Source organism: Acipenser ruthenus, chromosome 2, assembly GCF_902713425.1.
Source record: "Acipenser ruthenus chromosome 2, fAciRut3.2 maternal haplotype, whole genome shotgun sequence".
Classification (NCBI taxonomy): Eukaryota; Metazoa; Chordata; class Actinopteri; order Acipenseriformes; family Acipenseridae; genus Acipenser; species Acipenser ruthenus.
The window spans coordinates 31,649,259-31,659,086 of record NC_081190.1 but is presented as its reverse complement, the minus strand read 5'-3'; positions in this window follow the sequence as shown (position 1 = coordinate 31,659,086).

Sequence of the window (9,828 nt, the reverse complement as noted above, 5' to 3'; positions counted from 1 at the left end):
GACAAGTGGCACTAGACATACTTCTGTGATTCTGCACCTCGGAATAAAAGTGTCATTATTTTGCATTAAAAAAATCGTGTTGAAAAAAATAAGCATGTTAATCTCATGATTAAATGAAAGCCCTATTTTTATTACAACCTTTTTTCATCATATTTATCTTAGCCATAAGAACTTGCCAGCTCCCAAGCTGACTGAAATCCACCTGCAAATTCATAAAAAAGTGATCCAAAAAGCTAGTCATAATGGCTTGTATATACAGTACCAGGGGGATTAAATGATTAAACAAACGGGAGATGAAAAAAAAACAACTGTCTTGCTGTTTTTTAGTTTGTTCTTAGGACATCTAACAGTCATATGCTGCCTATACTGTTCAAGGTTTAACCAGCCCACAATCATAACTGGAACTGAGTCACTGTAGAAACAAGGGTGCTCTAAAATTCGTATTTTCCAAGTAATTACCTTTAAAAAATGTTAAGCTATTAGGTATTAATTAAATGGAATACAATGTTAATTATTAAAATGTCCCTCGGCTTCCCTTGTGTGAATCAATAACAATCTGGCAGTGTTGTTTAATATAGGCCTAGAACCTGTCGTGAGCAAACTAAAACTTGTTTATATTTTAGGAGCGATTATTTGCCTTACCTAAGCAATGCATCTTCTCTCTGGTGAATTTTGGATTGGATTGTAGTCCTGGGCAAGATCTGATTAAACTTGACAAAGAAATTCTTATCCCAGAGTTAGGTTTACAAAAGGTCATGTTTATGTGATGAATCCGTTGAAATTACTAGTCAGTTTAAGGCCTCAGTACGGCAGTAAAAATGTCAGCACCCCAGATGAGAGGAAAATTCACTTGCAACCGGCTTTTAAACACTCTGTGCAGAATTTAATTACCATTAATTGGTACTCAACTGTAAAAGTGAGAGAATGACAGCTTTTCAAATCAACACATTAATAAATAGGTGTGTTTTAAATTATTTAATATGTGCCAACACATACTTCTTGGGAAATACTTGGGACATATTAGAATCAGCACACCCCTTGTTGAAACTGGTTTAATCTTGTTCTGCTGCTGATGGAAACAAATAGAACAAATGGAAACAAGGCATAATAACTCCCTAGTATATCATGGAATAGTTTTGTATGTTTGCTTGTGGCATTTCTTGTGCATGCTAACTACAACAACTGGTGCTGTGATGGTAGAAACAGAAATCATTACAGTGGAACAACAGATTGTTTTTCCGTGCACCACCTACACTCTCTTAGTTTAAAGCTCATCTGAATCTGCCAGGGAATTTCCACAGTGCATTAGCACAAAACAAAAATGATCTTAGATTGCAATGTGAAAAGTACAGAAAAACAGAAGAACTTTGTATTTGTGGTTTTCTACTAATTTCCAAAAATATTATTTCAGGGTTGTGGCAGGTTGGAGCTCAGTCAAGCCAGGAGCCTGAGGAAGTGCTGTGACCCACATCCCCTACGAAGCCCTGACTCATAAGGAAATTGTGCCACATTCTCCCTACAAAATGCAGAGCACGTTTGCTTTGTTACGCCTGGGAAATTACTCCTTAAGTAGGACGATGAAATGTAATTAACCTTAGGAAATGATCTTTACAGAAATAATTTAGCAGGGGGATTTAAACAGCATCACTAGAAACCAATCAGAAAGCTCCCTTCCCCCTAAGAATAACAGACGTTAATAGAAGAAAAACAGCAAAGAGACACCAAAGCCATCTTTGTGGTCTTTCTCATATATCTGTAGATTCAAAGAGTTTTGACAGTACGTTGGTTATCAAAAATAATCTACTTGGTGGCTTCACTGCGGCCTAGTCACTTCAAAACGTTTTTTTTTTTTTTTTTTTTTAAATATCAGGTATAGATATTTACTTGTGACCTTTACCAACCAGCTGCAAAACTAGGTACAATTAGAACCACTGCTCCAAAACAGATGTGGACAAATTGTTTGACTACCTTGGGAATTTGATTTATTTGAAATATTTTTAATTATGGTAGGCCTTTTAGAATGCATGCTCAGTTCCAAAGAGGTTAAACCCTCCTCATCCCAGATGGGGGCAGCTGGCTGGGTCGATCGCTGCTCCTGTTCAACATGCACTGTGTGATCTTTAATAAGTAGATATAATCTTGATTATTCAAATATGTAATACAATCCAATTCCAACAAATATCAATATATACTATAACTTAACCATTCATGAATTGCATGCAACTTTCTTCAGCTATGGTCAAAAGTTTTGCATCACCTAGAATTATAAGATTGAGACATAAAACAAAACTAAAAAAATATATAAACATATATTTTTTATTTAACATCATGTAATCAAAGAAACTACAATATTAAGAATGAATAACTTTCAAATGTAACTTGTAAGTACCTTGTACATAGTTATTAACCCATCAACCTGTGCTAATTGCTTGGATGAAACCAGGTAGAGTCCCCTGGTTATGATCTTTGACAGCCACCTAAGCAGTGAATAATTATAATTATCCCTTCTTCAAACAGTCATCAAAGATGGAATCTAGTGCCCTTTTTTTTGCTGTCAAACTGTTAATGGCAGCTTTATAAAGTGAGACTGCAACATTCTTACAAGTAAATGTATGGCAGATGTGCCATTTGATTTGTTAGGGGATTCACATATGTTGACTGCTGGAATTTAAACTGTATGGGGTATGGAAATCACACACACACACACACACACACACACACACACACACACACACACACATATATATAACAGTTGGTATGGGTTGTCTACCATAATACTTTGCAATGCTTGTCTGTGCTTTACCATACAATTCACATGCTGCCAAATGCTTCAGGAATATCTGTGCTTCCAGGACCACCTACACATAAACTTAATCCTACCCTTAAATCACAATTTAATCCTTACCTTAAAATCACTGAAATGAGATTGCAAAATTGCTGTTCAGTCCCGAAGTGTGACAATTGGTCTCTTTTAAAGAGATCCTATTATTTTTATGTCTCAGTCCTGTAACAATATTTTAATGATCTTAACAGATACACATCTACATTCTGCCAGAATTTACCTCCATATTAGTTCACTGATGTTATTCCCTGGTAAATAGTGTAAGGGGGTTGTATATTACCCCATTCCACTGTATTGTTTTTAGAAACGAACTGACCCTATTTAGTCATTAAAATTGACCTGAAATAGGTTTTACAGAGAATTTTTAATAAGCTTGGAGACAACTTTTTTAAACTACCTTTGGGAAATGTAAACAAACAAGCATTACTGATAAAGTAGAGCAAATCCCTAACTTTAGGAGAACACAGCAAACTTTTACCAAGGAAGTATTTTTACTGGTGAGTAAAATTGAACATCATTGTGGGTCACTGCACACGATGTATACGACTGTTGTGGGCCTGCCTATGAAGTAAGTACAAACATTTCCAGTAACCAAAGCAAAGCAAGTCAGGCATTGCATTTTTGGTCATAAGGTGGTTTAAGTTCCTTCTTTGAAAATAATTTTGTGAGTTCAGCTTGCTATTGTCTTGCATGATTCTGAAAAGGCCTACAGAATTTTAAATAAAATCTTGAGTTTATTGAACATGGTGTTATGTACGGAACTGTATATTCTCAAAGGGACACTTCATCAACACATCTATAAAAACACTTTTCTAAGAGGCAAACAATACACAGAATGTCACTTTATGGTGGATTTTGTGCATATTTTACAAGATGGAAAACCAGAATGCTTTTTAACTTGTCCAAAGCTATACTCATCACTGAATCATTAACTTTAATGGACTCCATCACAGGGTGTAGAATGTTCCAGTGCACTTTCACAAACTATACTCTGTCAGCACAGAAAATTCACATTTAAGAAACATATTTTCAAATGTAATTGGTAAATTACCCATTCAAGAGTAAACACTAAGTTTTATGTACTGTGTTATTTTTTGTTAATTACATTGGTCAAGTAAACGTGGTAAACCATACTTTCTAACTTCAACAATATTAGAACATTATAGATTTAATGATTTTTGTTGTCTTCACTGTAACATACAGGAATCTTCTAAATTTACACTTGAAAACGGAGCCCCCCTGAATTGCTTTTCTGAGGTAAAAAAAATAAAATAAAAAATTCACTGATACTATTGGTCTTCCTGTGCATTTTGATCCCAAACTTTCTGAGATCAGTTCTAAGTTCAACACTAAAAGCAGCATTTATTAATCTAATTATTGTCTTATAATGTACCAGATAACAAAACAAACACAACTGCAGATATCTGATGATTTGTGCCGTATGATAGCAATAAATCCTGGCACACAGTATTTGTTATTTGGCATTTTAGTATATAGTATTAGCAACATAATTAAAACTGAATCCATGATTAGTCCCTCATATTCAACTACTTACCTGTATCACCATAGATTGAATATAGTTTAATATTTAATAGACTGCACAAGTGAGCACATCATGTGCAATGTTAAGTTGCTGGTGTTTGAGTAACAATAGACCTGGGTAGATGTGGAAAGAAACACAGCAGGAAGTAGTTTCCAATTTGTTTGTAACTTTACTGCAATAGGAACACAAATTGAACTGACTAATATAGCCGTACATTGACTATTTTCAACTAAAAGGGAAGAGCTTTCCCCCAAGAGGAAGTCTTTGTAATTGGCAGTAGCCTTTCACACTACCAACTAAAAAGGCAATCATTTTGTTATTAAATGCGTTAAATAAATGTGTTCAGAAATGTAAACGTGACTTCTACTTTAAAGTGGATGATTTAATATGCAAGACAATTTGTCAATGTTTGCCAATTTTGGGTCAACCAGCCATCCGACTATTAGTGACATTAATGTTTTTTTGTCTGTGTGTCTTGTATTTATTTTATTTAAACTGAAAATTAAATGAAATGCAGTATCTTGTTCACAACTCTTGTCAAAACAGCAGCATGCTGTACAAAATTAAAAGCATTACAAATGTATTACCCTGGTACAATAGAACTCACCATATTAAAAAAACACAGTAAGCCTAAACTTTCTGATAACCCCCCATACATGTCTCCAAATTGTAAAGTGGAAGTTATAAAGCATGCATTGAGATACTCTGAATTATACTCCTTTTCAATTGATAACAAATCAGATAGTTATAATTAAACTTAAATAGCTTCTTTGTTTTCTACAATATATTGTATCCCACAGGTGCAAGCTTCCCTCCCATCTAAAATATCTAATATTTTGTTTCTAACCCCATCAAATGTACAAAGGCAAGGCACTTGAGAATATACTCTTGTAGATGACTCTGTAGGCAGACAAACATCTAATATTAAGGCCCTTTCACACTGGCATGCTTTACCCGAGTCAGAATCTACACGGGTCAGGTCCTGGTATCATGCGGGTTGGCTACAGGATTTCATAAAGCAGGGTTGACCTGGGTGACAGACGCGAGTAAACAATCCCTGTATCAATGCCCCGGAAGCAGCTTGTTACAGATGCTTTCATCCAAGCTTCTCTGGATTGAACTGTCGTCCCAAATGTTGATTACAGCAAACATTTCTTCATCCCTGCTGCAGTCTGGCTCATGGTGTGTCTCAACAGCACAAATATGGTAAAACAGAAACCTTCACGCAGGCATGGCTGTTTGTTATTTTGTCCGCCGTCATGCATTTTGTCTTGCTCAACCCGGGTCAAAGCATTTTGACCCACATCCTGAGGTGGGTCGCTGAGACCTGGGTTAAAACGGGTACGACCCAGGTACGTGGTTTTACACTACGCGTGATTATGACCCGGTAGCCAGAACCCGGGTCCGGACCCGAGTAGGAGTGCCAGTGTGAAAGGGGCTTTACTGTGCTTTAAACTTTACTCACCCTTACAGACATTACTTTGAGGCTGAAAACATGCAAATATCTGCGAAGTTTAAGTCAACATTTACAAAGACAGCTTGTGCATGTTTTAAATGATTAGCCAGGTCTAATTTTGGCCAGACTTAAGTAGTCTGAACCCTGAGCTTTAGAGTATAGGGATCACAGTCTATACAGTTGTGTATTGAACAACTGTCAACTTTCAAATTATACCTATGTGACACATGCTGTTATGGGGCCCCAAGCAGCTACATGGTGACTCTGAATCCACACTTCTTGAAGCCAACTTTGCTTTACCTCTCATTTTACAGTATAATTTGTGGCAAGGATTTAATAATATACAGGTGCAAGATACAACACAAAGAAGTAACTAACTAAAACCTTATGCTTGAAATGTTTATATAAAGAAAAAAACCCTCAAACCATACTGACCCAAAATGCAGTCAAGAAATTTGATGGATGTCCTTCTTCAGAGTTATACATGGCTTGGTTTCACATGGCCTGCTTTATTTATTTTTGTTTAATTCGAATAGAAGAGGCCTCAGACACACATCGCCTCTCCAGGACACTTTTCTGTAGGCTTAATGCTGCGCTCTGGAGCACACTTATACTCAAGCATTATTTTAGGGGGTCCTTTGATGACTGTTAACAACTAGCTTACTGATGTATTAACACATGTTGTTCATTTTACAGTTAATTATTTGTAATAAAAAAATAATAAAAAAATAACTTTCAGCAAACATTAGATACCTACTTTGGGATATCAAAACATTGTAATGGGGTTACGTTTTTTGAAAAGCTATTTTAAAGATGTTACTGTAGTAATGTTGAGCAAGTGAGATCAGGTTTTATCTTATTATAGCTTTCTATTATTATTTTATCAACAGGGTATTATATATTTACTAACTATTAACACAAATTTAACATTTGTTAACATGTTAGTAAACATGTTGTAAACAGTTAATAATCTAAAAGAGTTCCCCTTTAAATGCAGTGTATCTGACTTCCAGGCTGACTGCTGGGTGCAGGCAGAATTACTCATTCCCATTACGGCTTTTCTCACAGTCCATATGTATCTCTCTCTATACTCACCCCTGCTCCGTTTTTTACAGTCCACATTGCGCATTCAGATCTGCACATAGAACTATTGTAAACCTCTTGCCCCACATTCTCAGCACTTTTATTATTTCCAGTTGCAATGACACAGGCACTTCTAAAAGAAAACATTCTCATTGTAGGCAAAGTGTGCTCCCTCTTTATAATGCTATAGTCAGGGGCCATAGTTACGAGGCCATGCTATTTGTGTTCCGCCTTATAACAAGAAAGAAAGTACTAGTGGAATGGCATTACAGGGCAAAATGGGAGCCACGACCACATCATCTTATAACTAGTTCTGTGATATAAAAGGCCTCCTTACAAAGGGGGAGCACTGAAGTTGATCATTTTGTTAAACAAACTTCAATTATTTCTGATTCATCTGTTACCAGGGATGAATAATAAAAGGTACAGTAATACTGTAGTGGTCAGTAGTGTACATACCGTGCAAGCTATGATCGACAGGGCAAGGCAACTTAATGCAGTGGCAGAGACTGGGCACAAACTTGGTGCTTTGCTTCCCAACCTGAATTTTAACCAGTGTACAAAATAGTCAGACTTGTATGGACAGTTCTAGACGTGTAGCATTGACTTCTTGTGCACAGATAATAAAGTTAGTAATCCAGAAATAAAACAACTTAGACATTGTGTATCCTTCCTCCTCTTCAGCCTGAAGTATATCAAGGGGCTCCTGCACCGTCAACTTCCCAGAGAGAGCCATAGGTGAAAAAAGCCTGCACTAAAAAAGCACATGTACTGTTCTGATCCCACCTAAACCTAGTGTGACCATATGGTGACACACATGTTTACGTCATCAGGAAAAGAACAACTGTAAATTTGTGAAGTTATATTTCTAAACAAGTTAATAAGCAAATAAAAAAACGTTACATGAAAAGATTATCTTGACAAAATATTTTCAGACTTACCAAAATTGTACTGCCATGTTTGGTGACCAAGCAGCAACTGAGAATGCCTATGTGGTCAGGCAACTGGACTCAAACAATGTCAATACTAAGTGCTGAATACAAAATTGGACAATTGTTGGCAATATTGGCAGACCTAATAGCCCTCATATGAGAGAGTGCTACATGTGGCCATATGGCCACACAAGGTTAAAATGGGTTTTAATATGGATTATTGGAGCACCAACATCACACTGTGTAATTTACGTTAGAAACAGGTACATGGTTGACATTGAACCAGCCAACTCCAGAGTTGAAGGCCTCTTGATCAAGGGCATATTTCCACTGTGCCCCCCATTACACGTTGTACAATACAATTTTACGTTTTCCATGAATTAATGAAGATGGCACAAAAGTTCTCACCACTCACTTGTTTAGTTCAGGTTCCAGAGGTTAATGAGGTGGACAGGCACTTTTAAATGAGTCAAGATAACAGTAACCTGAAACCTCTGAGAACCAGACTGTACCTCCCCCTACTGCCTCCATCTTTGTAGCTTTGTTAATGAAGGTTCTAGAAGTCAACAGCAAATCCACTGACCGCCTTCCTTTCACGACACTACATGGTCTGTTTGAATTCACAATACTTGGGGGGAGTGTTGGGGGGCGATTACAGAATAATTGTTTTACAAAATCTACCATGTATGATGTATAACTCTAGCAGCAGTAATGAGGTCCAAGTTGGTGGTTCTGTGCCAGTTGTGGCTCTCTAGTGAAGGGTTTGGCACAGTGCAATGGCTGCTGCTAAGAGCATTACTATTGGGCCACAACTAAGCAAAAACAAATGGCGGTGTAAAACTATGAAGAAAAACACTTCAGTTAAAGTCTAATTTTGGTTAGAATGACATTTCCAACCATGAGTGCTGCGTATATCGTTTAAAGAGATACGAAGTCCAGGGATCCACTTGTCTGTAGGGTTGTTTAAAACCTTCAACAAAGACACACATTATAATTCTGTTATTGTGATACCAAACATTGCATATTATTTTATAATATACTGAGAACTTACAGTAACTAATGTTGTTCTCTTTTTTAATTATATGACAAGAATGTCCTTTTTGAATGTCTGAAACCGAAAAAAGATGTATTGAAATGTTTCTTTAGTTAGCAAAAGTCTACTGGAAGTCATAATAGCAGTAGACTATTTCATGTTAGATTTCAAAATGTCACATTTTTTATTTTTTGTCAGTTTTTCGTTAAGTATATGGAAAACTACAAAGCGGTATGTAATTCAATATGTTAACGTAACATTATTCAGCAGGTTTCATTCAATGTGTTAATTCTATAGGGTGATGCAAAACATTTGGCTATAGCTGTACATATCTACCAATCTGATTTGGAAACCAGTCAATGAATAACTTTATTATAACAAGAAAATACATCATGTTCATTATGAATTGAAGTAGTGCCAGTCACATTGGAGTGCAATTGTTTGTAGGTTTACTTTGCTAGTTTTGGTACCAGTCTGTTGCCAGTTTCTGACTATGAGAACTAATTTCAATACAAACCCAAATAACCACCAGAGTGAAATGAAAGGGCTGGATTCAGACCAAGGTCTCCTGAGGAATATCTTTAGTGTTCCCATTTAAACATAAAGTGCCGACAGAGAGGTGATTAACAGTCATTGCAAGTCATTTAGGGTGAGTAATGACGCCTGGGGCAAAGCTGTCATTAATGAGTGGTGATCACCAATGTGGAGGGTCTTTGTGTTTTTTTTTCTATTAGAAACATACAATTGTGTTTTCCATTTTTTATGTATAGAATTGAGAATTTTGTTTAACGAGTAAGTAATTTCAGATGTCCTTTTAATTGTTTTTTTTTTTTCATTTCTGAATGAAATTATTCAGTGGTACATGGTTTTGTTGCTCTGCTATTGTTGTTTCAGTACCGAGACTGAGCAGGCTTCCTTGTTCTGTGCAAATCATGTGAC